This window comes from Anomaloglossus baeobatrachus, chromosome 4 (assembly GCF_048569485.1).
Source record: "Anomaloglossus baeobatrachus isolate aAnoBae1 chromosome 4, aAnoBae1.hap1, whole genome shotgun sequence".
Lineage (NCBI taxonomy): Eukaryota > Metazoa > Chordata > Amphibia > Anura > Aromobatidae > Anomaloglossus > Anomaloglossus baeobatrachus.
The window spans coordinates 386,775,553-386,793,908 of NC_134356.1; the positions used below are offsets into that span (position 1 = coordinate 386,775,553).

Genomic DNA, 18,356 nt, shown 5'->3' on the forward strand with positions numbered 1-18,356 from the left:
GTTTTCTAAGGATCTACTCTCCGTGTGTTCCAGGGTATATTGGTGGGCTTCCTTCTACTCTTTAAAAGCCCTAGTGCATAGTGCATACACTTTACCAGTCTAGGAGTCACACTTTTAAATGGGGAAAAGATGTTTTCTTAGGCCTTCCTCTACGTGTATTCCAGGGTGTATTGCAATCTCTCTTTTAAATTTTTGATTTTCACTGCATTTAGTGCGTAGACTTCACCAGTCCAGGAGTCCCACACCTTACAAATGGGAAAAATTGAGAAATCACATACACATGATTCCTTTTCCTTCCTGACTAAAATGGAAAACTGCTGCATTTTTGAAAGAAGGAGCATGTCAATGCATTCAGCATTTTTGTTGTATTTTGGCACTATTGAAAGCAATGAGAGTGCAAAATAAAGAAAAAAGGCTACATAGCCTAAGGTGTGGAGGAGGCGGTTTTTCTCAATAGTTAAATTTTCCTTATATAGAAGTCATTATACAGGAAAGAATGTTTCCTAACATTTTTTTTTTCTGTAAAATTCTTTTTATCTTTAATTTGGTATGTTTTATTGTCAGTCCATAAAAGTGGAATAATACTCTACACAACATTGGTCAAACCAGCAATCTGGAAGTCAGACATGTGTCCAGGCATCCTCCCCATGCTGTTCTCTTTCCATTTGAGCACTTTTTCCATCCATTTCAGGGAATTTACTGCAAGTAAAAAGCTCGAGTTTCCCATTGAGCATTCTGATTTTCTCAATTCAAGTACCCAGCATCTGAGCATTTAAGTGCTCACGCATCCCCAGTCATAGCCAAAAGTGAAGGCACCCTTGGGGGTTTGTCGCCCCCGTGCCAGCAGCCGGCGCTGCTCGGGTCCGGGCCTTCAGGGGCGGTGGCTCGAGGGTCTCCAGACCCGGGGGTCTCTCGGACACTCTGAATAAATGGGGGGACGTATATGTACAGGCTGGCCCGTATTAAGTTCGTGACGCCACCCACGGTGTGCGGTGAGGTGGGACACCACCGCTGCTGTTATGGGGCACCTGGGGGAGATGTTGTGCAGCAAGTTGTTAACCCCTCCGTGGGCAGAGATGGTGGCCTCGGGACCCGGTTGGTGTGGTGCAAGGGATGGCGGCCGCAGGGGGTGCTGGTGTACTCACTGTTAGAAACACACACACAAGTCTCTGGTAAACCAAGGTGATGGTGGCCGGTGCCGTGGCCAGTTGCGTTCTGGTCCCCCACCCGGCTGGTGGTCTCTATCCTTTTCCTGCACTGCTTATAAGTAGAAATGACTTCCCAGTATGAAACGTAGGAGTCCACTCCCAGCTGGATGTGGCCTAAGGAGCCGTGCCTGCAGACGCTGGCCCGTGGGATCTAAGGGCCCTGGCGGTGACCTCTTATCCCTAATCGGTGGGCTGTTGTCTTCTATGAGGGACTTTGGGTGGGACAGAACCTGTAATCCTGGCCTCAATCGGTTAATTGACCAATCCGCTTGTTTCCGGTTTCTGGTTTCAGGGTCCGAGTACCCCCCTTTGTGCTACGGTTTCCGGCTCGGTTCTCCGTGCCGGTACCGGCGGGCTACAACCCTGTCCTTTTCTACCTCGGTTCTGCCGAGCCGTATTCCCGTCTCCTGCTGACGAAGACCACCATCTGCCTCCTAGCCAGTGGCACCACGGTTCCTACCCTGGTACCGTTCAATCTGGACTTTTCCTGCTGGAGCCACTGAGCTCCAGCCCACACTCCTCTCCAACTTGAACTCTAAAGCTTCACTAAACTGATCTTCAGACTAATCTGCACTTGACTGCCTGTTTTCCCGCCCTGGGCTGTCTAGACCCCTAGGTGGGCGTGTTCCAACCACCTGGTCACGCCCACTGGTGTGTCTATCTTTCCCTAAGGGGGGGTGACTAGGGTTTTCTGGTTGGCTGTTTGTTTCCTAATGAGGGAACGGTGTTGTGCAGGGGCCTAACTGTGACTACCTGGTTTTGCCAGGGCGTCACAAAATTATTTCAGAAAATTAAGCATTTCTCCCAGAAAATAATTGCATCTCAATATGTGTTGCTTTACATGTTTATTTCATATGTATGTATTGGAAGACACAAAAAACAGAGAGAAAAGGTAAATTGAACATGATTTCACACAAAAATCCAAAACCAGACAAAATTGTTGCCACTTTTCCAAAAGGAAACGTACAGTCAAATACAGTTAGGTCCAGAAATATTTGGACAGTGACACAAGTTTTGTTATTTTAGCTGTTTACAAAAACATGTTCAGAAATACAATTATATATATAATATGGGCTGAAAGTGCACACTCCCAGCTGCAATATGAGAGTTTTCACATCCAAATCGGAGAAAGGGTTTAGGAATCATAGCTCTGTAATGCATAGCCTCCTCTTTTTCAAGGGACCAAAAGTAATTGGACAAGGGACTCTAAGGGCTGCAATTAACTCTGAAGGCGTCTCCCTCGTTAACCTGTAATCAATGAAGTAGTTAAAAGGTCTGGGGTTGATTACAGGTGTGTGGTTTTGCATTTGGAAGCTGTTGCTGTGACCAGACAACATGCGGTCTAAGGAACTCTCAATTGAGGTGAAGCAGAACATCCTGAAGCTGAAAAAAAAGAAAAAATCCATCAGAGAAATAGCAGACATGCTTGGAGTAGCAAAATCAACAGTCGGGTAAATTCTGAGAAAAAAGGAATTGACTGGTGAGCTTGGGAACTCAAAAAGGCCTGGGCGTCCACAGATGACAACAGTGGTGGATGATCGCCGCATACTTTCTTTGGTGAAGAAGAACCCGTTCACAACATCAACTGAAGTCCAGAACACTCTCAGTGAAGTAGGTGTATCTGTCTCTAAGTCAACAGTAAAGAGAAGACTCCATGAAAGTAAATACAAAGGGTTCACATCTAGATGCAAACCATTCATCAATTCCAAAAATAGACAGGCCAGAGTTAAATTTGCTGAAAAACACCTCATGAAGCCAGCTCAGTTCTGGAAAAGTATTCTATGGACAGATGAGACAAAGATCAACCTGTACCAGAATGATGGGAATAAAAAAGTTTGGAGAAGAAAGGGAACGGCACATGATCCAAGGCACACCACATCCTCTGTAAAACATGGTGGAGGCAACGTGATGGCATGGGCATGCATGGCTTTCAATGGCACTGGGTCACTTGTGTTTATTGATGACATAACAGCAGACAAGAGTAGCCGGATGAATTCTGAAGTGTACTGGGATATACTTTCAGCCCAGATTCAGCCAAATGCCGCAAAGTTGATCGGACGGCGCTTCATAGTACAGATGGACAATGACCCCAAACATACAGCCAAAGCTACCCAGGAGTTCATGAGTGCAAAAAAGTGGCACATTCTGCAATGGCCAAGTCAATCACCAGATCTTAACCCAATTGAGCATGCATTTCACTTGCTCAAATCCAGACTTAAGACGGAAAGATCCACAAACAAACAAGACCTGAAGGCTGCGGCTGTAAAGGCCTGGCAAAGCATTAAGAAGGAGGAAACCCAGCGTTTGGTGATGTCCATGGGTTCCAGACTTAAGGCAGTGATTGCCTCCAAAGGATTCGCAACAAAATATTGAAAATAAAAATATTTTGTTTGGGTTTGGTTTATTTGTCCAATTACTTTTGACCTCCTAAAATGTGGAGTGTTTGTAAAGAAATGTGTACAATTCCTACAATTTCTATCAGATATTTTTGTTCAAACCTTCAAATTAAACGTTACAATCTGCACTTGAATTCTGTTGTAGAGGTTTCATTTCAAATCCAATGTGGTGGCATGCAGAGCCCAACTCGCGAAAATTATGTCACTGTCCAAATATTTCTGGACCTAACTGTATGCTGGAGCTTCAAAGATGTTTTGGGGTAGTTGCTACCACTTGCACTGGGTGGCTTGACTTTGTACAGGGCATGATGAAAGTTGAAAAATACCAAAGGATTTTGGGTAATGATGTAGTGCCCAGTGTAAGAAAGCTGGGTTTGTGTCTTAGGTCATAAGTCTTAAAGCAGGAGAATGACCACAAACATACTTCAAGAAGCATCCAGAAATGGATAGAAAGAAAACATTTTCCAACCCCACTACTAATTTTCGGGGATGGCTGCTACTGATGTACCCCAACAATACTGCTTACTTCTTTCTGAAGGTAGGCTTAAGGGTGCTTTACACGCTGCGATATCGGTAACGATATATCGTCAGGGTCACGTCGGTAGTGACGCACATCCGGCGCCGTTACCGACATCGCAGCGTGTAACACAAATGAGTGACGATCAACGAGCACAAAAACGTGAAAAATCGTTGCTCGTTGACACTTCGCTAATTTTCTTAATATCGCTGCTGCGACAGGTACGATGTTGTTTGTCGTTCCTGCGGCAGCACACATCGCTGTGTGTGACACCGCAGGAGCGACAACTATCACCTTACCTGCATCCACCGGAAAAGGAGGAAGGAAGGAGGTTGGCGGCATGTTCCGGCCGCTCATCTCCTCCCCTCCTTTTCTATTGGGTGGCAGTTCAGTGACGCTGGTGTGACATAGCTGTGACACCGCACGAACCGCCCCTTTAGTAAGGAGGTGGTTCGCCGGCCAGAGCGACGTCGCAGGGAAGGTATGTACGTGTGACACTGCCGTAGCGATAATGTTCGCTGCGAGAGCGATCACACAATATCGCACGTACGACGGGGGCGGGTGCTATCGCGCTCGACATCGCTAGCCCATGCTAGCAATGTCGCAGCATGTAAAGCCCGCTTTAGTCATGTTTTTTCCCCTACAAATACACTCTCCTGATGATTTCCTATTATTGAGAGGGAAACGTGTTGGGAGGGATTTTTCACCTTTGGGAGACATCAAGTAAAGGCCTACTCTTGAGGACTGCCCATTTTAAGCCAGAAGATCACACGGGGTATGACAGAGTTGTCAGGTCTGTTTTCCTATCATTGGTCTGCCTCCTTCATGGCTCCATGGAATCAGTGATTCAATCTACAAGATTAGTAAGATTTATGCATTGTATTTTCTGCACTGGTTTGTACTTGCACTTTATTATTATTTTTTGTTAGTGTGTTATCTTGTTTCATGCAGGACAACAGCAGTATTTGTTCTTGATATATCTCTATTAAAGATTATGTTGTACTGCATTTGTTCTGCAGCATTTCATCCTCTACCTGTTTAGCTATATTAGGAGGCTTATAGCAAACTTCAAAAACCAGGTTTCTATTATTACCCTACCCAAGTATATTTACCTATACTTGCTCTACATTGTCACAGCACCATCCAATGTCATCATTGAGCAAAGGTCTTAAGTGGTGATGAGAAAACCCATGGATATTCAAATTCACTGAACCAGCAAGGATTATAAATAATCGGGTTTGGCAGCCAAACTTGACCCCAGACAACGACTCCCATACTAGTCAATGTGAACAAGAAGTTTTGGGCTGTTAAATGGCTGTAGTAAGCGCTAGTGGGCTACAAATGGAAATTAAATGGTAGTAAGATCAGGATAGTTATTCATACTGTGTTTCCCAGAAGATCACACTGCAGTCAGGCTCTTTTCCAGGCCTGTTTATTAAGCTTCATCAATATCCACTGCTTCCCCCACCCACATTCTGTGTAAGGGGGACTTCTCACATAGCGAGATCGCTAGCGAGATCACTGCTGAGTCACAGGTTTTGTGACGTACCAGTGACCTAATCAGCGATCTCGCTGTGTGTGACACTAAGCAGCGACCTGGCCCCTGCTGGGAAATTGCTGATCGTTACACACTGTTCTGGTTCATTTTTTGCTCGTTGGTCTCCCACTATGCAGCACACATTGGCGTGTTTGACGGCGGGAGACCAACAAGCACCGACACTGTGTAAGCGGTGTACACTGGTAACCAGGGTAAATATCGGGCAACTAAGCAAAGCGCTTTGCTTGGTTACCCGATATTTACCCTAGTTACCAGCGTACACCGCTTAGCGCTGGCTCACTGCATATGTAGCCAGAGTAAATATCGAGTAACTAAGCAAAGCGCTTTGCTTAGTAACTCGATGTGTACCCTGGCTACGTGTGCAGGGAGCCAGCGCCAAGCGGTTTACACTGGTAGCCAGGGTAAATATCAGGTAACCAAGCAAAGCGCTTTGCTTAGTTACCCGATATTTACCCTCTTTACCAAGTACAGAATCGTTACACGAGTCGCTATTGGCTGGTCGCTGGTGAGATCTGCCTGATTGACAGCTCACCAGCGACCATGTACCGACGTACCAGCGATCCTGACTAGGTCGTATCGTGGTCGGAAATACTGGTACGTCGTTTAGTGAGACGGTACCCTAAGTGTCTTTGATTGTTAGAAGACATGCCCCCACCCTGTGTTTGGATCTGTAACTGGTTGCAATCAGCTTGCTGTATAGTAGTGTAAAAAGAAATAAACAATTTTAGAAAATATGTAAGCTTCCACCATATTTTGATAACCAGAGTATGTAAAATAGATATCTACATGCTGCAGCCCCCACCTTTGAGCATTACCGTGGCTGGATATCAAAACAGAAGGGGAAAAAAAGGCATAGGGTCCCTCTCATTTTGATATCCAGCCATGGTAAAGCAGACAGGTGGAGGCTGGTATTTTCTTTATAGGAGGAACCATGGATATTGGCCTCCCAGCCTAAAAATTCCAGCAGGCAGTTGTTCAAAATTGGCACATCACACACTGACAGCAGAGGGGGACCTGGCTGTCAGCAGGTGACGTCACTCAGTTAAGCGGAGGTCACACCTAGGCTCCCCCGATGCTCTCACTGAAAGTGCTGCCTATGAAGCAAATTGATTGCAACCAATCATAGACATGGACACAGGGTGGGGGGCATGTATAGAAGTCTGCAAGCAATCACAGACACTGACACAGATGGTCGGTGAGGGAAGCAGTGAATATGGATGAACCTTAATTAGAGAGCCTGGAAGAAAGTCTGACTGCAGTGTGATCCTCTGGGAAAAACCAGGAAACACAGTATGTATAACTTTCCTGCTCTTACTACCATTTAACTTCCATTTTTATTTTTTTACAGTGATTTCCCTGGCAAATCACAGCCATACCAATACTTGGAATGACTGTGTTGGCTCCGGAAGTGCCCACAGCCTAAAAAGTTTGATGAGTGGCTGCTCTGCAACCTTTCAAGAAAGTTTATTCGGGTGACAAAATGAACTGGAATTGGACATACAGTCAAAAGTCTACATTCGGGGTACTGCACCAAACCCAAGGTGTTCAGTAGGGACCCTAAACTTCACAGTTCAGTTCACTCATTCCTAATGATGGATAAGGTAGTCAACCTTTTGCACTTCAGAAAATAGATATAATGGCTGAATAACCAGGATAAGTCTAACTGTACATAGACTTTGTCCATTCTAAGGAAGATGAACCAGAAGCCCGTAGGTTAGGCCAACAAATTGGACTAGTGAAAAGTTATTATTATTTATTATTATAGCGCCATCAATTCCATGACACTTTACATGTGAAAGGGGTGTACATAATAGGGACAAGTACAATAATCATAAACAATACAAGACACAGACAGGTACAGGAGGATATAGGTCCCTGCCCGCGAAATATTGTGAGTGGTCACTGTCTGCTGGCCCTATTAAAAATTGAGTGAGGGCTGCCAGCAGGCCCTTTACAAATTATGAGTGAAGGCTGGGTCCACTAAAAATTGATTGAGGGCAGCCAGCTGGTCCTCTAAAATTTATGAGTGAGGGCCACCTGAAGGCCCTCTAAAAATTAAGTGAAGAATGCCTAATGACTCTCTAAAAATTGTGAGGGTCCCCTGATGGCCTTCTAAAAATTATGAGTGAACGCCACATAATGATTTTGTTCATATGGTAGAGGAGGAGATATAGAAGCACCAGTGTCCCCACACTGTTCTGTTCCCCTCCCCTGGTGGGATGCCAGCACTCTCTCTTTCCCAGTTGTTAACAGTGACTTCTCCATCCTTGGCTCCTGCAGCCAGATAGGCCTCCTGGGAGGTCTCTTAAGGCATGCGCATGTGCGCGCATTTTCTTAAATGACCAGTGTGCTCTAACCTGGAAGTGACTCTCAGCCAATACCTAAGGTATTTAAGACACCCTTCCCATAAGGGAGGTGCCTGGGCAATGTGGTCTATATGTTGCTAGTTGTCAGGTCCCTTGTGCTGCTACCACTGCTGCTGTATTGCTGTGTGCTATATTATTAATATCCGTCTGTTTTCCAGTATCTGAAAAACCCGCGGCTGTAACTATTAATGCCAGCTGTAGCTTCTGAACCTGCTGCTGAAACTATCCACATGTATCTGCCAAACCTGCTACTGCAACTATACATATCACATGTCTACCAAACCTGCTGCAACTATCCATATTGGCCAAATCTGCCTTATCATCCATCTTGCCTGCATTACTTAACAGAGACTGTCATTGTCCTTAACTCTGGCACTAGCTGCCAAGGTATTGAGATCCCTGGCACTTCCCCTGGTGGCTACCTACCAGCGCAAGCCTATACCTACCTGCTGTAGCTTAGTTAAGTCTCCATAGCCATTTCAGGTATGCTCTTCCAAGTCAGAGATCGGTGCCTTGGTCCAGTCGGTCCACTCTCAACTCATACCTGTGAGCAGTACAAGGAGGACAAGAAAAATAATTAACCATGAACCATACTTTTTCTGGGTTTGAAGGGGTGCATGTGAATACATCAGAAAAGAAAGAACAATTGAATTGTGCTTTATGTTTCACTAATGTCATCCATTGGGGTTGAGAATTGAGAGTCAATGCAAGCTTTGTTCATTTTGAGAACAGTTAGCCTGTCAACATTTTAAGTTGACAGTCAGATAGACCTATCAGATATTGTGTCCCTGTTGGTACTAAAACCCAAAGGAATCAGCTAAAGCATGGAGGGAGCTCTGATTTCTGCCTGCAGATTTGCCTCATCTCCTTGCAAAAAGAAAAAAAATAAATAAAGATGCATTCTTACAATGGGAGAAAAGCCAAAATACACTTTTTGTGTGAATAAATGGACAATGGATTTGTGGTGTTTCCCCCACATGATTCATTAATTTTCCTTGGCAAAAGTCTCTAGGTAGATAGAAAAAAAAGTTTGGAAAGCCCTGCTTCAATCCATTTGAAGCTTTGGGGTTTCCTGATGACCTGAGTCAGCACAGGAGCAACTGCCACCCACCTTAAATGGAGCCAAATTGCAGTCAGATGCCTTAAGGTACTTTTTATGCAACTGTTAGCCTGAGTAGTGGCCTCAAATCCGTGACTTCCTGGTTTTGACCAGGAATTCCAATTCCTTATAAATGAAAATGTTTTCTAAGGATCTACTCTCCGTGTGTTCCAGGGTATATTGGTGGGCTTCCTTCTACTCTTTAAAAGCCCTAGTGCATAGTGCATACACTTTACCAGTCTAGGAGTCACACTTTTAAATGGGGAAAAGATGTTTTCTTAGGCCTTCCTCTACGTGTATTCCAGGGTGTATTGCAATCTCTCTTTTAAATTTTTGATTTTCACTGCATTTAGTGCGTAGACTTCACCAGTCCAGGAGTCCCACACCTTACAAATGGGAAAAATTGAGAAATCACATACACATGATTCCTTTTCCTTCCTGACTAAAATGGAAAACTGCTGCATTTTTGAAAGAAGGAGCATGTCAATGCATTCAGCATTTTTGTTGTATTTTGGCACTATTGAAAGCAATGAGAGTGCAAAATAAAGAAAAAAGGCTACATAGCCTAAGGTGTGGAGGAGGCGGTTTTTCTCAATAGTTAAATTTTCCTTATATAGAAGTCATTATACAGGAAAGAATGTTTCCTAACATTTTTTTTTTCTGTAAAATTCTTTTTATCTTTAATTTGGTATGTTTTATTGTCAATCCATAAAAGTGGAACAATACTCTACACAACATTGGTCAAACCAGCAATCTGGAAGTCAGACATGTGTCCAGGCATCCTCCCCATGCTGTTCTCTTTCCATTTGAGCACTTTTTCCATCCATTTCAGGGAATTTACTGCAAGTAAAAAGCTCGAGTTTCCCATTGAGCATTCTGATTTTCTCAATTCAAGTACCCAGCATCTGAGCATTTAAGTGCTCACGCATCCCCAGTCATAGCCAAAAGTGAAGGCACCCTTGGGGGTTTGTCGCCCCCGTGCCAGCAGCCGGCGCTGCTCGGGTCCGGGCCTTCAGGGGCGGTGGCTCGAGGGTCTCCAGACCCGGGGGTCTCTCGGACACTCTGAATAAATGGGGGGACGTATATGTACAGGCTGGCCCGTATTAAGTTCGTGACGCCACCCACGGTGTGCGGTGAGGTGGGACACCACCGCTGCTGTTATGGGGCACCTGGGGGAGATGTTGTGCAGCAAGTTGTTAACCCCTCCGTGGGCAGAGATGGTGGCCTCGGGACCCGGTTGGTGCGGTGCAAGGGATGGCGGCCGCAGGGGGTGCTGGTGTACTTACTGTTAGAAACACACACACAAGTCTCTGGTAAACCAAGGTGATGGTGGCCGGTGCCGTGGCCAGTTGCGTTCTGGTCCCCCACCCGGCTGGTGGTCTCTATCCTTTTCCTGCACTGCTTATAAGTAGAAATGACTTCCCAGTATGAAACGTAGGAGTCCACTCCCAGCTGGATGTGGCCTAAGGAGCCGTGCCTGCAGACGCTGGCCCGTGGGATCTAAGGGCCCTGGCGGTGACCTCTTATCCCTAATCGGTGGGCTGTTGTCTTCTATGAGGGACTTTGGGTGGGACAGAACCTGTTATCCTGGCCTCAATCGGATAATTGACCAATCCGCTTGTTTCCGGTTTCTGGTTTCAGGGTCCGAGTACCCCCCTTTGTGCTACGGTTTACGGCTCGGTTCTCCGTGCCGGTACCGGCGGGCTACAACCCTGTCCTTTTCTACCTCGGTTCTGCCGAGCCGTATTCCCGTCTCCTGCTGACGAAGACCACCATCTGCCTCCTAGCCAGTGGCACCACGGTTCCTACCCTGGTACCGTTCAATCTGGACTTTTCCTGCTGGAGCCACTGAGCTCCAGCCCACACTCCTCTCCAACTTGAACTCTAAAGCTTCACTAAACTGATCTTCAGACTAATCTGCACTTGACTGCCTGTTTTCCCGCCCTGGGCTGTCTAGACCCCTGGGTGGGCGTGTTCCAACCACCTGGTCACGCCCACTGGTGTGTCTATCTTTCCCTAAGGGGGGGTGACTAGGGTTTTCTGGTTGGCTGTTTGTTTCCTAATGAGGGAACGGTGTTGTGCAGGGGCCTAACTGTGACTACCTGGTTTTGCCAGGGCGTCACAAAATTATTTCAGAAAATTAGGCATTTCTCCCAGAAAATAATTGCATCTCAATATGTGTTGCTTTACATGTTTATTTCATATGTATGTATTGGAAGACACAAAAAACAGAGAGAAAAGGTAAATTGAACATGATTTCACACAAAAATCCAAAACCAGACAAAATTGTTGCCACTTTTCCAAAAGGAAACGTACAGTCAAATACAGTTAGGTCCAGAAATATTTGGACAGTGACACAAGTTTTGTTATTTTAGCTGTTTACAAAAACATGTTCAGAAATACAATTATATATATAATATGGGCTGAAAGTGCACACTCCCAGCTGCAATATGAGAGTTTTCACATCCAAATCGGAGAAAGGGTTTAGGAATCATAGCTCTGTAATGCATAGCCTCCTCTTTTTCAAGGGACCAAAAGTAATTGGACAAGGGACTCTAAGGGCTGCAATTAACTCTGAAGGCGTCTCCCTCGTTAACCTGTAATCAATGAAGTAGTTAAAAGGTCTGGGGTTGATTACAGGTGTGTGGTTTTGCATTTGGAAGCTGTTGCTGTGACCAGACAACATGCGGTCTAAGGAACTCTCAATTGAGGTGAAGCAGAACATCCTGAAGCTGAAAAAAAAGAAAAAATCCATCAGAGAAATAGCAGACATGCTTGGAGTAGCAAAATCAACAGTCGGGTAAATTCTGAGAAAAAAGGAATTGACTGGTGAGCTTGGGAACTCAAAAAGGCCTGGGCGTCCACAGATGACAACAGTGGTGGATGATCGCCGCATACTTTCTTTGGTGAAGAAGAACCCGTTCACAACATCAACTGAAGTCCAGAACACTCTCAGTGAAGTAGGTGTATCTGTCTCTAAGTCAACAGTAAAGAGAAGACTCCATGAAAGTAAATACAAAGGGTTCACATCTAGATGCAAACCATTCATCAATTCCAAAAATAGACAGGCCAGAGTTAAATTTGCTGAAAAACACCTCATGAAGCCAGCTCAGTTCTGGAAAAGTATTCTATGGACAGATGAGACAAAGATCAACCTGTACCAGAATGATGGGAATAAAAAAGTTTGGAGAAGAAAGGGAACGGCACATGATCCAAGGCACACCACATCCTCTGTAAAACATGGTGGAGGCAACGTGATGGCATGGGCATGCATGGCTTTCAATGGCACTGGGTCACTTGTGTTTATTGATGACATAACAGCAGACAAGAGTAGCCGGATGAATTCTGAAGTGTACTGGGATATACTTTCAGCCCAGATTCAGCCAAATGCCGCAAAGTTGATCGGACGGCGCTTCATAGTACAGATGGACAATGACCCCAAACATACAGCCAAAGCTACCCAGGAGTTCATGAGTGCAAAAAAGTGGAACATTCTGCAATGGCCAAGTCAATCACCAGATCTTAACCCAATTGAGCATGCATTTCACTTGCTCAAATCCAGACTTAAGACGGAAAGATCCACAAACAAACAAGACCTGAAGGCTGCGGCTGTAAAGGCCTGGCAAAGCATTAAGAAGGAGGAAACCCAGCGTTTGGTGATGTCCATGGGTTCCAGACTTAAGGCAGTGATTGCCTCCAAAGGATTCGCAACAAAATATTGAAAATAAAAATATTTTGTTTGGGTTTGGTTTATTTGTCCAATTACTTTTGACCTCCTAAAATGTGGAGTGTTTGTAAAGAAATGTGTACAATTCCTACAATTTCTATCAGATATTTTTGTTCAAACCTTCAAATTAAACGTTACAATCTGCACTTGAATTCTGTTGTAGAGGTTTCATTTCAAATCCAATGTGGTGGCATGCAGAGCCCAACTCGCGAAAATTATGTCACTGTCCAAATATTTCTGGACCTAACTGTATGCTGGAGCTTCAAAGATGTTTTGGGGTAGTTGCTACCACTTGCACTGGGTGGCTTGACTTTGTACAGGGCATGATGAAAGTTGAAAAATACCAAAGGATTTTGGGTAATGATGTAGTGCCCAGTGTAAGAAAGCTGGGTTTGTGTCTTAGGTCATAAGTCTTAAAGCAGGAGAATGACCACAAACATACTTCAAGAAGCATCCAGAAATGGATAGAAAGAAAACATTTTCCAACCCCACTACTAATTTTCGGGGATGGCTGCTACTGATGTACCCCAACAATACTGCTTACTTCTTTCTGAAGGTAGGCTTAAGGGTGCTTTACACGCTGCGATATCGGTAACGATATATCGTCAGGGTCACGTCGGTAGTGACGCACATCCGGCGCCGTTACCGACATCGCAGCGTGTAACACAAATGAGTGACGATCAACGAGCACAAAAACGTGAAAAATCGTTGCTCGTTGACACTTCGCTAATTTTCTTAATATCGCTGCTGCGACAGGTACGATGTTGTTTGTCGTTCCTGCGGCAGCACACATCGCTGTGTGTGACACCGCAGGAGCGACAACTATCACCTTACCTGCATCCACCGGAAAAGGAGGAAGGAAGGAGGTGGGCGGCATGTTCCGGCCGCTCATCTCCTCCCCTCCTTTTCTATTGGGTGGCAGTTCAGTGACGCTGGTGTGACATAGCTGTGACACCACACGAACCGCCCCTTTAGTAAGGAGGTGGTTCGCCGGCCAGAGCGACGTCGCAGGGAAGGTATGTACGTGTGACACTGCCGTAGCGATAATGTTCGCTACGAGAGCGATCACACAATATCGCACGTACGACGGGGGCGGGTGCTATCGCGCTCGACATCGCTAGCCCATGCTAGCAATGTCGCAGCATGTAAAGCCCGCTTTAGTCATGTTTTTTCCCCTACAAATACACTCTCCTGAGGATTTCCTATTATTGAGAGGGAAACGTGTTGGGAGGGATTTTTCACCTTTGGGAGACATCAAGTAAAGGCCTACTCTTGAGGACTGCCCATTTTAAGCCAGAAGATCACATGGGGTATGACAGAGTTGTCAGGTCTGTTTTCCTATCATTGGTCTGCCTCCTTCATGGCTCCATGGAATCAGTGATTCAATCTACAAGATTAGTAAGATTTACGCATTGTATTTTCTGCACTGGTTTGTACTTGCACTTTATTATTATTTTTTGTTAGTGTGTTATCTTGTTTCATGCAGGACAACAGCAGTATTTGTTCTTGATATATCTCTATTAAAGATTATGTTGTACTGCATTTGTTCTGCAGCATTTCATCCTCTACCTGTTTAGCTATATTAGGAGGCTTATAGCAAACTTCAAAAACCAGGTTTCTATTATTACCCTACCCAAGTATATTTACCAATACTTGCTCTACATTGTCACAGCACCATCCAATGTCATCATTGAGCAAAGGTCTTAAGTGGTGATGAGAAAACCCATGGATATTCAAATTCACTGAACCAGCAAGGATTATAAATAATCGGGTTTGGCAGCCAAACTTGACCCCAGACAACGAATCCCATACTAGTCAATGTGAACAAGAAGTTTTGGGCTGTTAAATGGCTGTAGTAAGCGCTAGTGGGCTACAAATGGAAATTAAATGGTAGTAAGATCAGGATAGTTATTCATACTGTGTTTCCCAGAAGATCACACTGCAGTCAGGCTCTTTTCCAGGCCTGTTTATTAAGCTTCATCAATATCCACTGCTTCCCCCACCCACATTCTGTGTAAGGGGGACTTCTCACATAGCGAGATCGCTAGCGAGATCACTGCTGAGTCACAGGTTTTGTGACGTACCAGTGACCTAATCAGCGATCTCGCTGTGTGTGACACTAAGCAGCGACCTGGCCCCTGCTGGGAAATTGCTGATCGTTACACACTGTTCTGGTTCATTTTTTGCTCGTTGGTCTCCCACTATGCAGCACACATTGGCGTGTTTGACGGCGGGAGACCAACAAGCACCGACACTGTGTAAGCGGTGTACACTGGTAACCAGGGTAAATATCGGGCAACTAAGCAAAGCGCTTTGCTTGGTTACCCGATATTTACCCTAGTTACCAGCGTACACCGCTTAGCGCTGGCTCACTGCATATGTAGCCAGAGTAAATATCGAGTAACTAAGCAAAGCGCTTTGCTTAGTAACTCGATGTGTACCCTGGCTACGTGTGCAGGGAGCCAGCGCCAAGCGGTTTACACTGGTAGCCAGGGTAAATATCAGGTAACCAAGCAAAGCGCTTTGCTTAGTTACCCGATATTTACCCTCTTTACCAAGCGCAGAATCGTTACACGAGTCGCTATTGGCTGGTCGCTGGTGAGATCTGCCTGATTGACAGCTCACCAGCGACCATGTAGCGACGTACCAGCGATCCTGACTAGGTCGTATCGTGGTCGGAAATACTGGTACGTCGTTTAGTGAGACGGTACCCTAAGTGTCTTTGATTGTTAGAAGACATGCCCCCACCCTGTGTTTGGATCTGTAACTGGTTGCAATCAGCTTGCTGTATAGTAGTGTAAAAAGAAATAAACAATTTTAGAAAATATGTAAGCTTCCACCATATTTTGATAACCAGAGTATGTAAAATAGATATCTACATGCTGCAGCCCCCACCTTTGAGCATTATCGTGGCTGGATATCAAAACAGAAGGGGAAAAAAAGGCATAGGGTACCTCTCATTTTGATATCCAGCCATGGTAAAGCAGACAGGTGGAGGCTGGTATTTTCTTTATAGGAGGAACCATGGATATTGGCCTCCCAGCCTAAAAATTCCAGCAGGCAGTTGTTCAAAATTGGCACATCACACACTGACAGCAGAGGGGGACCTGGCTGTCAGCAGGTGACGTCACTCAGTTAAGCGGAGGTCACACCTAGGCTCCCCCGATGCTCTCACTGAAAGTGCTGCCTATGAAGCAAATTGATTGCAACCAATCATAGACATGGACACAGGGTGGGGGGCATGTATAGAAGTCTGCAAGCAATCACAGACACTGACACAGATGGTCGGTGAGGGAAGCAGTGAATATGGATGAACCTTAATTAGAGAGCCTGGAAGAAAGTCTGACTGTAGTGTGATCCTCTGGGAAAAACCAGGAAACACAGTATGTATAACTTTCCTGCTCTTACTACCATTTAACTTCCATTTTTATTTTTTTACAGTGATTTCCCTGGCAAATCACAGCCATACCAATACTTGGAATGACTGTGTTGGCTCCGGAAGTGCCCACAGCCTAAAAAGTTTGATGAGTGGCTGCTCTGCAACCTTTCAAGAAAGTTTATTCGGGTGACAAAATGAACTGGAATTGGACATACAGTCAAAAGTCTACATTCGGGGTACAGCACCAAACCCAAGGTGTTCAGTAGGGACCCTAAACTTCACAGTTCAGTTCACTCATTCCTAATGATGGATAAGGTAGTCAACCTTTTGCACTTCAGCAAATAGATATAATGGCTGAATAACCAGGATAAGTCTTACTGTACATAGACTTTGTCCATTCTAAGGAAGATGAACCAGAAGCCCATAGGTTAGGCCAACAAATTGGACTAGTGAAAAGTTATTATTATTTATTATTATAGCGCCATCAATTCCATGACACTTTACATGTGAAAGGGGTGTACATAATAGGGACAAGTACAATAATCATAAACAATACAAGACACAGACAGGTACAGGAGGATATAGGTCCCTGCCCGCGAAGGCTCACAGTCTACAAGGAATAGGTGAGGATACAGTAGGTTAGGGTAGAGTTGATTGTGCGGCGCTGTATCAGACTGAGGGTTTCAGCAGGTTATAGGCTTGTTGGAAGAGGTGGGTTTTTAGGTTCCTTTCGAAGCTTGCCAAGGTAGGTGAGAGTCTGATATGTTAAGGCAGAGCATTCCAGAATAATGGGGAGGCACTGAAGAAATCTTGGATGCGATGGTGGGAAGAGGAGATGAGAGGGGAGTAGAGAAGGAGATCTTGTGAGGATCGAAGGTTACGTGCAGGTAAGTACTGGGAGGCTAGGTCACAGATGTAGGGAGGAGATAGGTTGTGGATGGGTTTGTACGTCATGGTTAGTGTTTCGAACTGGAGTCACTGGGCAATGGGAAGCCAGTGAAGGGATTGGAAGAGAGGAGAGGTCGGGGAGTAGCAGGGGGACAGGTGGATTAGCCGGGCAGCATAGTTTAGAATAGATTGTAGGGGTGCGAGACTGTTAGAAGGGAGGCCACAGAGCAGGAGGTTGCAATAATCCAGGCGGGAGATAATAAGGGCATGTACTAGGGTTTTTGCAGCTTCTTGGGAAAGGAATGTATGGATCTGGGAAATATTTTTGAGTTGGAGGTGGCAGGAGTTGAAGAGGGCTTGGATGTGTGGTTTGAAAAAGAGATCAGAGTCTAGGATTACTCCCAGGCAGTGAGCACATGTCACTGGGGAAAGTGAGCAGCCATTGACATTGATGGATGTCAGGTGGGGGGGATGAGTGAGGAGGAGGAAAGACAATGAATTCTGTTTTGTCCATGTTCAGTTTTAGGAATCGAGCAGAGAAAAAGGATGAAATAGCAGACAGACATTATGGAATTCTGGTTAGTAGGGAGGTGATGTCAGGTCCAGAAAGGTAGATCTGCGTATCATCAGCATAGAGATGATACTGAAAGCTGTGAGACTCTATGAGCTGTCCCAGGCCGAAGGTGAAAATGGAGAACAGCAGGGGTCCAAGAACTGAACCTTGAGGGACCCTGACAGATAGGGGGCGAGATGAGGAAGTGGTGTGAGAGTGGGAGACGTTGAAAGTTCGGTTGGTTAAGTATGAGGAGATCTAAGATAGTGTCAAGTCTGTGATGCCCAGAGATGAGAGAATTTGTAGTTGAAGGGAGTGGTCTACTGTGTCAAATGCAGAGGACAGGTCTAGGAGGAGGACAGAGTAGTGTCACTTGGCTTTTGCGGTTAGTAGGTCGTTGGTGACTTTGGTCAGGGCTTTTTCAGTGGAATGATGGGGTCAGAAGCCAGATTCTAACTGGTCAAAGAGAGAGCGGGAAGAGAGGTGTGAGGACAGTTCAAGATGGGAAAGGAAAAGAGGGAACGATCCAGCACAAATCCTCCTTATGTTAAAATATTCGAGTCTTTACTTAAACATCGTTAAAATCATAGTGAAGGCCAAAAAATCGCTTAGGTGGTAAGGGTACAGTTCATGAAAGCTTTACGCGTTTCGGACTAATAATAAAA

General features: G+C 45.2%; 1 long non-coding RNA gene across 1 annotated transcript in view; it reads right to left on the reverse strand.

Annotated features, from left to right (window-relative positions):
- LOC142303661 (uncharacterized) overlaps window positions 1–18,356 on the reverse strand; it is a 152,878-nt gene that overhangs the window by 84,700 nt on the left and 49,822 nt on the right. The window contains exon 3 of the long non-coding RNA XR_012753047.1: window positions 8,492–8,589. This is a non-coding gene — a long non-coding RNA (uncharacterized LOC142303661). The remainder of the gene's footprint in view (window positions 1–8,491; window positions 8,590–18,356) is intronic.